This window comes from Hippopotamus amphibius, chromosome 1, assembly GCF_030028045.1.
Source record: "Hippopotamus amphibius kiboko isolate mHipAmp2 chromosome 1, mHipAmp2.hap2, whole genome shotgun sequence".
In the NCBI taxonomy this organism is placed as follows: domain Eukaryota; kingdom Metazoa; phylum Chordata; class Mammalia; order Artiodactyla; family Hippopotamidae; genus Hippopotamus; species Hippopotamus amphibius.
Window position 1 is genome coordinate 25,524,320 of NC_080186.1, and position 12,766 is coordinate 25,537,085.

Genomic DNA, 12,766 nt, shown 5'->3' on the forward strand with positions numbered 1-12,766 from the left:
TTTCAAGTATTCCCAGTGAAACACAGAAGACCCTGTGGGGCTCCTGGGCACAGAAGTCCTTCTGTGTCCCCTATTTCTTGATTACAGGAAATAGACTTCATTCAGCCTCCATGACCTGAGTCCAATGGGCAGGTTCAAACAGTTGCTAACCAGGGAAGGGAAGGAATGCGAAGACAAGGGAGGAGCATCAAGAAACAACAGAACAGCCTTGGGGCAGGGTCCTGGTTCCTCCTCAGGGCTATACATAACAATATCTTTGAGCTGTTTTGAAGATACTAAAAGCCCCACCAGAAGCTAACTGTATGCTGTCCACAAGTACTTAGACCCCAGACAGGTCGGAACCAGAAGGTTGATGGTACTAGCTCCCAACTGCCTCACCACCAACCAATCAGAAGAATGTCCACAAGCTGATCACACCATCCTCTTTGAACCATCACTATAAAACTCCTCACTACCCCTTCAGGTTGGGACACACAGTTTTGAGGGCATTATCACTCTGTAGCCCTCTTTGCCTGGCAAAGCAATAAAGCTATTCTTTTCTACTTTACTCAAAATTCTATCTCTGACATTCAATTCACTACCAGGGTACAGAGGCTGAATTTTGGCTACACCAGCCTTGGTACTAGATCTGTGAGTGAAGAAACCTCCAGATGATTCCAGTTCCCAGCAGTTCAAGTCACCCTCAGCCATTTGAACCTTCCCAGCTGAGACTCCAGACATTGTGGAACAGAGACAAGCCATCTCAACTATGATTGTCAAATTCTTGACCCATGTGTTAGGGGAACCACTGACTAAAACCGCCTGCTTTGGCCAGGCAAGATAGTAACTACTTGCATGAGTTATCTTACAACAGGAGGTCCTGGTAAGGAATGTGGAACTAACAAGCTACTACCAACCAGAAGAATTCAGTAAAGGTCAAAAGGAAAGAGAAGATGCCAGTCCGTATCTCCTACCAACCTCCCAGAATCCTTCTCTCTGGAATCCATCTTGACTGAACAATGCACACGCCACCAAGAAGGACCCTGAGTCAGAATGATTGGCCAGACACAACCCAGAAATTAACCCCATTACCATAAAACCTGAGACTGAGAGCCACGTGGCAGAGCCGTTCACCTCGATTCCTTTACCCTGCTGCTCTCCGCCCAGGCACCCCTTCCCAGTAAAGTCTCTTGCTTTGTCAGCACGTGTGTCTCCTCAGACAATTCATTTCTGAGTGTTAGGCAAGAGCCCACTCTCAGGCTCTGGAAGAGGTCCCTCTTCTTGCAACACATGGAATCCATGAGTATAATAAAACAGTCTCTGATTTATACCACTATGTTTGGGTTGGCTTGTTACACACCAAGAGTAATTGCAGTATCGCCTTTATAACCAAATCTCTCAAGAGCTGTCTATTCTCACCATCTCTATTTCTTTATCACCACGTTGTCCGATAATCTGGATTTTGCTCCCTTCTTTCAAGCTTAATGTTCTCTGAAGTCAATGATTTCCAAGTTGTTAAATCTAACAGATATTTTCTCTTAGACTGCCAAGAGAAGTATTTGACATTATTGTCTGATTCTCCCTTCTTGAATTAGACTCTTCTAGTTTCTGTAACACCACACTATCCCATATCTCTTCTTTCCACTCTAGTCACTTCTTAGACTCATTTGCAATTTCACCTTCCTCTAGCCAGCCACTAGATGATGATGGTGGTGATACTTGGTTCTAAGTTTCTTCTCTTCTTACTTCATGTTCTCTTCTTCTATCTGTATCCATGGTTTTCATTCCCATCTATATAACACTGATGACAACATTTTATCTCCAACAATTTTATCTATTAAGCTTCAGGCCATATGTCCAAATGCCTTTCAACATTTTGTACTAGTTAGGGTTCTTAGGTGCACAGTGACTGGCCTTGGCTGATTTAAACAGAAATGAATGTATTAAAAGTTCACAGAATCACAGGAAGACCAAAGCACAGGGGTTGGAGCCTATGCTAACCAGGTAGAAACAACAGCCAAGTCATACCATAGAACTGGTCTGGTGAGGATACACTGTTCTCAGCAGTGCCATGGCAGTTGGCACCACTGATAGCACTGGCACTGGACAGCGGACACTGCCACTGTGGCACTGCCACTATGGCACCTGGAGATACTATCTTGCTGCAACTGTCACCACTGCCAGAAAAGATTCTTTGAGTTTCCTGTTTCTTATAGCTCCCTCTTCAAAGTCCCTGGCGGGTGCATCTGATTTTCAAAGTATAGATCATGGCCATTGTCTTAGCTGCAAGGGATTCTGGGAATGCAAGTCACTAGCATTTCCAGATTCTGTTGCAGAAGGCAGATTCTACCTCCCACCAATTACTCATAACGTAAGGAATTCTCCAAATATATAAGTGAGTTTCAGAAGCTAGAGGGGGAAGTTTAGGGAAAAAACTCCCATCACTTCTTCCTTGAAACAAAGAGTTTATCACCCATCCGATGTGCTCTCTCGTGGAACAAGTTTGTAGAACTCTTTTGGATGTTTCAATTAATTAAGGCAAAAAAAACCCCAAAACAAACAAACAAACAAATACACAAAAAACACTTTTGCTATAACAATGCCTAAGTCTTTCTGGGAGAATTCTCAATGGGGATGCTAGCAAAACAGTTTGAGTACATCCAACACTCCTGATACCTAGTGGTTTTCAAACACATTTTCAATTACCTGTTCAGAATGTGAGGAAATGCAACTAAATAGCAAGACAATTCAAGAGTAATACAGAAGTGACATTAAGAGAGAGCTGTGAATATTTTGTATTCTAGTAGAGAGTATGATCCTCAGAACACATAGCTAATTATCATGAAACCAAAGTAATAAACTTTGTCCAGTATAACTAAGTCTGACATAACAGAGAAATCCATCAAAAGCTAGATGTTTTGAAATGTTGAGTCTTTTTTTTCAGTTTTACTGTATCACAGCACTTTTCAGTACCTGACCCCAGTATAAGGAACTAGAAAACGAATTTACTTTATGGAACTGTTTCCTTAGTAACAATGAAAATTCAGTGATTTAAGATTTTAGCAAATGTATAACCTGACGTTTGAACTCTAAATATTAGGGATATAAATATGTCAGAAGAAAGGCTTGGTGTACAATGAATTTTTGTATTTGAAAACACAAAACCTGCAATTGTTACGAGTGTTATATTTTCTCTTAACTTAACCAAGAATTATTTTCTCTTATCTCAGTTTCTTGGGTTATCCTCTTCAAAGAAAATGCTTGTGACCTGCAGAGATTTAGAAAAGGTTATCCGCGACTAAAACGAGTGCTTCAATAAAGGGAGGAATTCTATGCAGACCTCTTCCATTTGACGTTGCTAAACTTAAGTACAATAATGTCACATGTACTTATACAGTAATTGTGGGCACGCCTAAGTCCCTCCCTCTTTCCTAAACCAAATTCCCCAGATCCTAGAAATCCAGCCCTTCTGCCCTCCGGAGGCGCCTTTCCCAACGTAAAGTACAATTTAAAATTTAAGCTCCTGACTAAATAATGATTCCGTAGTCAACTGCTAGGGGATCTGGGCACCCCGGTGCCTCTGGAGGGTGCAGCGGGGTGTAGGCAAGGGCAGGGGGAGTGGGCGAAGCTGCTGGTTGGTGCCTGAAATCTGTGCGTTGCCCCTTTAATTGTGTCCCCAGCCCTCGGGCGTTTCTGTCCAACGCCCACGTCAGCAAATACCTTTTGTTTCTCTCACGTTGGGGCTACTTGTTTTAGGGCGCAAAGGAACGGCTTCGAAAGGGGGCATTTCCCTTGCCGAGAACCGGGAGCCTTACCCCGGCCCGCGCGCGCGCGCGACCCGCCGGTGCGCCTCGGCCCGCGGTAAGTGGCAGCAGCGCGCGGCGCCGGGCGGAGGGCGGGCGGGGCGTCGGGGCTGCCCGGGACGGGCCCGCGAGCCTCGCTGCGGGCGGAGGCGCGGGCGAGGCGCCGCGGGCTCTGGCCCCGGGATGCGGCCCGGGCGCGGCGCCCCCCAGACGTCCCCGGGGCCGGGAGAGCGGCGGGAGGCGCAGAGGCGAGCGGGCGCCATTTGCAGCCCCGGGCGCAGCGGCGGCGGCGGCGGCGGCGCGCCGGCTCCGAGGGGCTGGAGACGGTCACAAAGGAGGCGCGGCCGGCCGGCGCCGAGGACCCGGCCTGCGGGCGGCGGCCGGCGAGGAGAGGCGGGCGGCGGCCGGGCGCACCGCTTCCCGGACTGCCCGGCCGCCCGGCCCGGCCCGCCTGCGCGCCCGGGAGGGGCTGCGGGACAATGGCCGCGCCGTCGCCGCCCGCTCCCGCCCGGCCGCCCCCGCCGAGCGCCGCGCCCGCCTGGCCGCCCGGCCCGGCCCGGCCGCGGCGCGGGGAAAGGCGGGAAGGCGCGCGGAGCCTCCTGGCGGCGGCGGCGGGAAGGCGGCGCGGCGCCGGTGCCGGGCGTGTCTGGAGCCGTCGGGCGCCGCGGACTGCCGGAGGGTCGGAGGCCGGCCGGGCTCGGGCTGCGCGGCGAGTGATGGGTTGCCCGGCGGATGGGACGGCCGAGGTCCCGGCTTCTCCCCTGCGGCCCCGGGCGCTTCCGCTGGAAGGTAGCTGCCTGGGCAGTAGTCTGAGTTTCTCCGTACATCCTCCATCGTTTGGTTTTATATCGTGATGCGACAGATTCGGGCTTAGAACCCAAGGCAGACTTGCTATACCTAACAAATATTGTGCTATAATTATTGTTTTATGGCGAACCCACACATACGCACCTTCTACCTATGCAGACGGCATCTTTTGTAAGTTAATAGCGGTTTGGCCCTTTCCCCTTCAAATGCGCTTATTTATTATTGCTTGTGCCAGTAGCCAGGCTCTATATCGTTCAAAGGCGTGTTTTTGTTTTTTGTTTTTTCTCCTCTCTCTTTTTTTTTCTTTTTAAGTTGAGATATAGTAGGTATATAACATCGTGGTAGGTTTAGTCCAAGGCGTGTTTGGAAGCGGTAGATTCTCACCTATGGGGCTTTTAAACTACACACGAGTATTACTTCTATTCTTAATAAACGTTTATATTTGCAGAACTTTAGAAAATAGAGTACTTTCGCCTTTATGAATTATTTACTTAATTTCACGTAAAACAAGCCCCTATTCAGGCCGATGATTTTTCCACTTTCTAGGTGAGGAAACACATTAAGCATTTAAGCGTTAAGCCAGGAGGTGACCGGTGGCAGCCTTCCAGCGCCCTTGCCTCCTGTTCTTGCTCTTCATTTCCTCCTAAAGTCACCTCCAGAGTCTTCCAGTAAGCAAGTCACATCGCTCCCGCGCTCTAAAAACCTTCACTGCTCTTTAGCAGAAACAAGTCTAAAATCCTCAGAAGAACCAAGGCTCAAACTTCTCCCATCCTCCCCAAGCCTCAAGTATGGTTGGGTTTGTGGGACCCCTGGAGCAAGAGCCCTTCACTGGTAACCAGGGATCAGATACCTTTATTCCTGGGCGCCTCCCTGGCCACACAAGCGGTTAATGGGAAGTGACAATCTAACTTACCACCCTTGTCCAAATGGGCATGTTTGGGTTTGGCTGTAAAATGGCAGAAGGAGGCATCATGAGTACCTAGCCTTCTTCCAAGTCGTGTAAATTTCCGACCCCGTGAATGAGGGCACTCTGCCAGACTTTATCTCATGGCCTTGAAATCACCAGCTCTGCTGTCGATAATGATTTGAGCCCCAAAGTTTGTAAGATAGGGTAGTACTTGATTCATCCTAAATCATTTAAATCTTATTTTCTGGATAAAATGGAATTTATGTCTAATAGGCTCAACCTTTTCAGTGACCTAACTATATGTTTATAATATTTAAAGGATTTGCTGCGAGGTTTTTGATCCTCTTGAGGGAAGTTTTTGTCACTTCTTTGCTCAGAATTCATCAGTGGCTCCCCATCTTACTCAGACCAAAAGCCAAAGGCCCCTAAGTAGTCATCTATGAAGTCCTACAGGAACTGGTCCCATGATGTCCTACCTGCCTCACAATCTGTCCTTCCTTTTTGACTCCATCTCTTATTGCTCTCCCCAGCCCTCCTTGATGTTCCTCCAGTCCTCCTTGCCTGCTTCACCTCAGAGCCTTTGCACTTGCTGTTGCATCTGCCTGGAACACCCTTCCTCCAGATGCCCAAATGACTCTCACGCCTCCTTTGGACTGTAAATGCCATCTTCTCATTGAGACTTGCCCAAATATGGTTTTGATTTTCTTAAACGCTTTCATATCTAATCCTGAATCTTTCCAGTGTTAAAAGACATTTATCCATACAGTTACCATGCCAGTTTGCTGGAGTTCGTTATGGCCCAGACATTTATGCTAAGAAGGCTAATGAGATTTGTATTGGTGACCCTGATGGGACACATTAAATTCTTAGTTAAAAACTATGTACCGTTTATATACAATGGACTATTACTCAACTGTAAAAAGGAATGAAATTGGGACATTTGTAGAGACATGGATGGACATAGAGACTGCCATACAGAGTGAAGTGAGTCAGAAAAATATCGTATATTAACACATATGCGGAATATATAAAAATGGTACAGATCAGCCGGTTTGCAAGGCAGAAATAGAGACACAGATGTAGAGAACAAACATATGGACACCAAGTGGGGAAAGCACAGGGGAGGGGGTTGGCGGGGAATGAATTGGGAGATTGGGACTGCCATATATACATTACTAATAAGAAAAAAAAATCAAATTGTACACTTTAAATATATGCAGTTTATTGTATGTCAATCATATCTCAATAAAAGTTCTTAAAGAAAAAAAAAGAAAAGAAAAAGAGGCACAAAAAAACAAACTATGTACCTTTTAAAAGATGGTCTTATAGCCTACAACCTTAATTGGAGTCACACTGGTTACCTAAATCTTTCATCTACTTGTGGAAATTCATGTCTTTTCCTTCTATTCCAAAGACTTTTGAACTTAGTCATTCCTAAAATAAGTAATTGTCTTCTTCATCCACCTTTAAAGATCTTTGAACTTGATGGGTATCATTAATTCTTTAATATTCTTAGGACCATTATAGATATTAAATGCTTACAGATATTTAAAATGTTTTAAATTGAATTTTGACTGTCTACATGAACTAGTACAACTAGTTGTTTCAACTTATGAGGTCAACATACTGAAAAAATTTGAAATATATTACCCATTTCCATGACAATCACATATTTTGAGAATAACTTAAACCTTTCCTGTTGACTCAGGAGTACAGTTATCAATACAAGTTAAGTTAATGCTTTGTAGGTGTAACTATTAATCAAGTTGTAACTGACCCCAATTTATAGGACAATTCCTATTTTGTTGGAAAGTTTCCTGTTATCACTTCCGTTATTCACTCTGTCTCCACTGCCTTAATTTATTTCCTTGCTATTTCTTGCTTTGACAACTGCATTAAGCCTTTAAATTGATCTCCCTGGCCCTGTATCTCCCACTATTTCTCTTCCTCCATGCTGTCTTGGATTTTCTTCTGGGTTTACAAATTGGATCATCATAACAATAATACCTACTATTTATTGAGCCCCAACTGCATGCTTGGCATGGTGCTAGGCATTTTGCATACATTATGTTCAGAAGAAAAGTACAAGACTTAAGAGTGCTGGTTTGGGGTCAGTCAACCTGAATTCCAGTCTCTGTTCACTTGCTCCTTGTGCCATCTTGGAGAAGATTTTCTTTTCATTTCTCTGTGCCTCCATTTCTTGATCTGTGCAATGTGAATTACAGCAGCACTTACCTCATGACGCTATTGTGAGGACTGAAATAAGATAACGAGTGTAAAATGCTTAGTAAACATTAAAATATTAGCTATTTAGTTTTATTAAGATATAACTCGAGAGTCATGGGAGGGAGGGGTTATGGGGATATATATATAAATATAGCTGATTCACTTTGGTGTACCTCAAAAACTGGCACAAGAGTGTAAAGCACTTATATTCCAATAAAGGTTAAAAAAAAAAAGATATAACTCATGTACCATAAAATTTGCCCTTTGAAGTGTACCATTCAGTGTATTTTAGTGTGTTCACAAAGTTGTGCAACCATCACTACCCTCTAATTACAGAACATTTTCACCACTGCACAATGAAACCCCATATCCGTTAATAGTCACTCCCCATTCCTGCATCTCCCTAATCCCTGACAACCGCTAACCTACTCTCTATCTCTTTCATCTGCCCATTCTGGACATTTCATATAAATGAAATCATAAAATATATGGTCTTTTGTGACCCTCATGTTTCGCTTAGCTTGAGGTTTTTAAGGTTCATCCGTATTGTAACAGGTAATTGGTTCTTCATTCCTTTTTTGTGGCTGAATAACATTTCATTGTATGGATCTACCACATTTTGTTTATCCATTATCCCAAATGTTGATGGACGTTTGGGTTGTTTCCACTCTTTCACTATTATGAATAATGCTGCTATAAACATTTGTATACAAGTTTCTATGGGGACATGTGTTTTCATTTCTCTTGGGCATATATACCTAGAGTGGAATTGCAGAGTCCTTTGGTAACTCTGTTTAATCATTTAGGAACTGCCAGACTGTTTTCCAAAATGGGTGTACCATTTTACCTTCCAGCCAGTGGTACATGAAGACTGTGATTTCTCCACATTCTGTGTGTGTGTGTGTGTGTGTGTGTGTGTTTATAGTAGTCATCCTAGTGGATGTGAGTCATATCTCATTATGATTCTTACTTGCGTTTCCCTAATGACTACTGATGCTAAACATATCTCCATGTGCTTATTACTGCTGTTTGTCTTAATTTATTTCTTTTTTTAATGTTTATTTATTTATTTATTTTATTGGCTGTGTTGGGTCTTTTTTGTTGTTGTGAGCAGGCTTTCTTTTTAGTTGCGGTGAGTGGGGGCTACTCTTCTGTGGTGCGTGGGCTCCTCATTGCCGTGGTTTCTCTTGTTGCAGAGCACGGGCTCTAGGCGCATGGGCTTCAGTAGTTGCAGCACAGGGGCTCAATAGTTGTGGCTCACCGGCTCTAAAGCGCAGGCTCAGTAGTTGTGGCACACGGGCTTAGTTTCTCCGCAGCATGTGGGATCTTCCTGGAGCAGGGATCAAACCTGTGTCCCCTGCATTGGCAGGCGGATTCTCAACCACTGCGCCACCTAGGAAGGCCCATGTCACTCTTCTTAAAATTCTTCAAAAGTGCCCCAAACCTACAAAAGTGAAGGGACTTCAGGATCTGGCACCTACATACTGTTCTCTGTTTATCATCCATTGTCCCTTCACAGACTCTGAATCTCTAGCCATAGCAAACTTTTTCTTGAAGAGGTCATGCTGTTTAATACCTGTCTGTGCCTTTGCCCTTGGTGCTTCTGTCTAGAATGCCTTTTGTCCTCTTTTTCACATCTGGACTGTTACTCATCCTTCAAGACTCAACTGTTACTGCCTTTTGGAAACTTTTGTGGACGCTCCCAGGTAAAGTCATTTTCTTCCTTGGTTTTATACTTTTCTTCTACTAGGAGTATTTTCTTTCTCTCTCTTTTTCTGACTCTCTCTCTCTGCTGATAGACATTGAGTTGTTCTAGAGCACTGATCTTTGACATGTCATCATCTTTGTATTCCCAGGGCCAGAGAGAGCCTGGCATAGAGCAGGTGCTCAATAAATAGATATTGAATGAATACATTTCACATTTCAGTTTGAATATCTGACCTCATGAAAATAGAATAAAAGATTTTTTCTTAAAAAAATAAGGAAAAGAAAATATGTATAGCTGTATGAAGTTCAGAACAGTGTAAAAGTATTTATTGAATCAAAGAATGAAGTTTCTTTCTTTCAATTGTTTTTCTAACCCTTCAGTAAATTTCCACTGCTTTGAGTCCTGGACTCTCAGCAGCATCTGAACCATCAAGGGTATAACAGACACCTTTGTATTGGCTTCAGGTCCCTCTATCTCACTGGCATTGTCAGATAAGGTTCAACACAAGGTTCTTACAATTTCAGAATATTTGGGGGAAGCTATATTCCAAAATCTACAATGTATTTTTTATTATCAGAAGACACTTCTACAAACCAATCCAGGCCATCATTTTATCTAAGACCTTCTTAATACCTACATTAGAATAGCATTCTAGGGACTTTCCTGGTGGTGCAGTGGTTAAGAATCCACCTGCCAATGCAGGCGACATGGGTTTGAGCCCTGGTCCTGGAAGATCCCACATGCCACGGAGCAACTAAGCCCGCGAGCCACAACTACTGAAGCCCGCGTGCCTAGTGTCCGTGCTTCACAAGACAAGCCACCCCAATGAGAAGCCCGCGCACCGTAACAAAGAGTAGCCCCCGGCTCACTGCAACAAAGACCCAAAGCAGCCAATAAATAAATAAATAAATATATATTAAAAAAAAAGAATAGTATTCTAAGCCTAAACATTAAAATTTTAAACTTTGAGACTGCAAATCTTATACACATCTCATTCTTACAAAATCTCCTCTGTGATAACATTTTAAAAACAACCTAAATTTTGAATAACACAGCAACCTAAGTGTCTGTTAATGGATGTATGGAAAAATAAGATGTGATATATAAACATTATTATATATATAATAGGATTATAGGTATATAATGTAATAATATTCAGCCATGAGAAAAAAGAAATCCTGTTACTTGTGAAAACATGGATGGACCTGGAGGGTATTATGCTAAATGAATTAAGCCAGATAGAGAAAGACAAATATTGCATGTTATTGCTTATATGTGAAATCTGAAAAAAAAAAAAAAAGTCCAATTCATAGAAACAGAGAGTAGGAAAGTAGTTGTCAGTTGTCAGGGACTGGAGGGTGGGGGAAGCAGGGTGAGGCTGGTAAAAAGGCACAAACTTTCAGCTATAAGATGAATAAGGTCTGAGGATCTAATGTATAGCATGGTGACTATAGCTGATAACATTGTATTGTATAATTGAAATTTGTTAAGGGAGCAGAACTTAAAAGTTCTCACCAAACAACAACAACAAAAAAGGTAAATATGTAAGGTGGTGGATGTATTAATTAACTAGATGGGAGGAATCCTTTCACAATGTATATGTATATCAGATACCACAATGTATACTTTAAATATCTTACAATTTTATTTGTCAGTTATATTCTAAATGAAGCTGAAAAAGAAACCTGAGTAACAAACACCCTGGTTCATAGAGCATAATTAATGAGGTAACATCTGAAATGGAAAAATGGCAAAAATTGTTACTAAAGAATAACTTCCATGCTGTTGTTGGGGATATAAATTGGTACAACCGCTATGCAGAACAACATGGAGGTTCTTTAAAAAACTAAAAATAGAACTACCATATGATCCAGCAGTCCCACTCCTGGGCATATATCTGGAGAAAACCATAATCTGAAAGGATTCATGCACCCCTTTGTTCATTGCAGCGCTGTTTACAATAGCCAAGACATGGAAGCAACCTAAATGTCCATCGACAGAGGAATGGATAAAGAAGATGTGGTACCGATATACAATGGAATATTACTCAGCTGTAAAAAAGAATGAAATAATGCCATTTGCAGCTACATGGGTGGACCTAGAGATTATCATAGTAAATGAAGTACGCCAGACAGAGAAAGACAAATATCATATGATATCACTCATGTGTGGAATGTAATTTTTAAAGAGAGAAAAGAAACAAACTTATTTACAAAGCAGAAACAGACTTACAGATATCCAAAACAAACCTATGGTTACCAAAGGGGAAACGTGGCCAGGGTAGGGGGGGGGGATTGGGGGGGGGGGAGGAGGAGGGATAAATTAGAAGCTTGGGATGAGCACACACACCCTACTGTGTGTAAGACAGATAACCAACAGGGACCTACCGTACAGCACAGGGAACTCTACTCAATATTCTGTGATAACCTATATGAGAAAATAATCTAAAAAAGAATGAATCTATGTATATGTATAACTGAATCACTTTGTTGTACACCTGAAACTAACACAATATTGTAAATCAACTATACTTCAATGAAAAACAAAGAGAATAACTCTTCCTTAGGGTGAGGTTTACAATAACTAGTTAGAGTATCTAATTAGTTGACTAGTTAGAGTAGAGGTTTGCTATCCTCAGGTACAGTGTAGTTTTGAAATGATCTCTCTCTCTGGGTATACAAATACAGGAATTAGTCAAATTTTTTTCTGTGTCCCCTTTTGTATAAGTAGCATTCTTTAGGCCACAAAAAATGTGTGGTGATAAACTTCTAAAATGTTTACACTTTCTACTTAATTAAAACAGTGTTTTAAAGTGGTCTGTATAATTAATAATAGTGATTACTATTATTACTGTAATAATAGCTAACTTCTCTCAGGAGCTTGTTATAAGGCAGCCACTGTTGTAAGCACTTTACTTAGATTATCTTTTCATTTACTGTGTCCCATAACTCTAGAAGGTATAGGTATTACTACTAGTCCCATCTTACAGGTGAAGAAACTAAGGCACAGGAAGGTTAACTTCCCAGGAAGGTTAATGTGTGGCAGAGCCAGAATTTGCACCTAGACAGTCTGATTTCAGAGCCTGTACCGCGAAGCACACTGCCCAGTACTGCTGCTCACAGACAGGCTAATCAACCTTCTGCTTACATTTTGAGGCAACTGATGTGCTAATATGTCATCTGGGCCCAGTTACAGGAAAGAAACCACGCTAGCATTTTAATTCGTTTGCAGAATCACTGGAAGGGCTGGGAGGGGTGGTCTCTAGACTGGGTCTTCAGAAATTATTCCCAGGACCAGACTGCCAAATAGGCCCTCCAGGGGAGGGCATCAGGAGGC

At 42.8% G+C, this 12,766-nt stretch overlaps 1 protein-coding gene across 1 annotated transcript in view; it reads left to right on the forward strand.

Annotated features, from left to right (window-relative positions):
• Positions 1-3,693: 3,693 nt before the first annotated feature.
• ZBTB8A (zinc finger and BTB domain containing 8A) overlaps positions 3,694-12,766 on the forward strand; it is a 49,714-nt gene continuing 40,641 nt past the window's right edge. Inside the window, exon 1 of the mRNA XM_057704089.1 lies at positions 3,694-3,840. The gene's annotated coding sequence lies outside the window, so the exon portion shown is untranslated. The remainder of the gene's footprint in view (positions 3,841-12,766) is intronic.